Below are 1,306 nucleotides of genomic sequence, written 5' to 3'. Positions count from 1 at the left end.
AGAATTACGAGCCGTCCAAAGGCTCTGAGTGACTACGTTCTGTACTAAAACTAGTGACATTGGCATTTTCATATTACTGTTCGTTGTTATTACATGAGTGACATTGAAACGTTGTTTTATAAGCTGAACGGCCAAGGCTATGTTTATGTTTAGCGTGATTTTTGTCTTGAACATTTGGAATCGAATTGAACTTTTACGGTATCTAAACAAAGTGGAAGTTTGTTATGTTTCTGTCTTTCAAGGTTAACCATCTGAGCGAAGAAAGAGAGGGAATGTAGTATACTAGGACAGCGGTTGTTTATGTAAAAGTATACATCCGGGAGAGTGTGAGCGCGGGAAGATTATTAAAGAAACGTGTACTGTGTGTACTGTTGTTGTTCGCCTTCGTGGCTGCCTTTTGTGGCATACTTCTTCATTTTTAGACACTACAGTATTGTTTATGGCAAAATTGGTTATGGCAAGATATAGACATGAAAGGATGATCCTTCCTTACCTTACTTTCAGTTTAAAAAAGTTGTGTTATTCTTGGGCCCACAAACCATTTTTATTCATAATTTTTCATCGGACATAAAAAAACACATACAAATCATAATCACTAAGAGATTGAATAAGGGAGGGCGTAGTGAAGTACAAGTGAAGTATCTTGTATATTTCACCACTCACAAAACGGCTCCTTTAGGAGCCACCAAATCTTGAAAGTCAATTTTCAACGTATTACACATGTTGGATGTTGTATCAAGCGAAAACCGAGAGAAAACATTAAGGTTTGTGTTAACGTTTCACGGACAAACTACCGACAAGCTACCGACAGGTTACCGACACATTACCAACAGTCGGCCGACTGTCGGCCGACTGTAGGTCCACTGTCGGCCGACAGGTAGCCTATATTTCGGGCAAAACCTGTCGGCCGTCTGTCGGCCAACTGTCGGCCGACAGTCGGCCGACAGGTTTTTTGGGGAGCTCTTCTTCACAATTACCAAGAGTTCATTCCAAGTACACAAAGTTAATACAGTAAATCATGAACAGCACTTTAAATAAAAAGAAGCAATCTGCAATACCACTTGGTAAGCTATGATTCCATCATGATCACCAGTTTGGAAGACTGCATCTTTAGCTTCTTGCAGTGACAATTCTTGGTTATGTGTCAGAGTAGTAATTGTGTCAGGTACCGAAACTGCATAGTCACTCTGCATGTCAGGTACAGGCCCTTCTTCACCAATCCCATAATGCTTGAATAAATTAACAACCTTGCTGGTAGTCACATCTGTCACAGCCTTATACCCAGAATTTCTGAAATGTAGCATTC

The sequence above is a fragment of the Pocillopora damicornis genome, chromosome 14, assembly GCF_964200805.1.
Source record: "Pocillopora damicornis chromosome 14, jaPocDami1.2, whole genome shotgun sequence".
Classification (NCBI taxonomy): Eukaryota; Metazoa; Cnidaria; class Anthozoa; order Scleractinia; family Pocilloporidae; genus Pocillopora; species Pocillopora damicornis.
Note: the sequence above shows the minus strand (reverse complement) of the source record.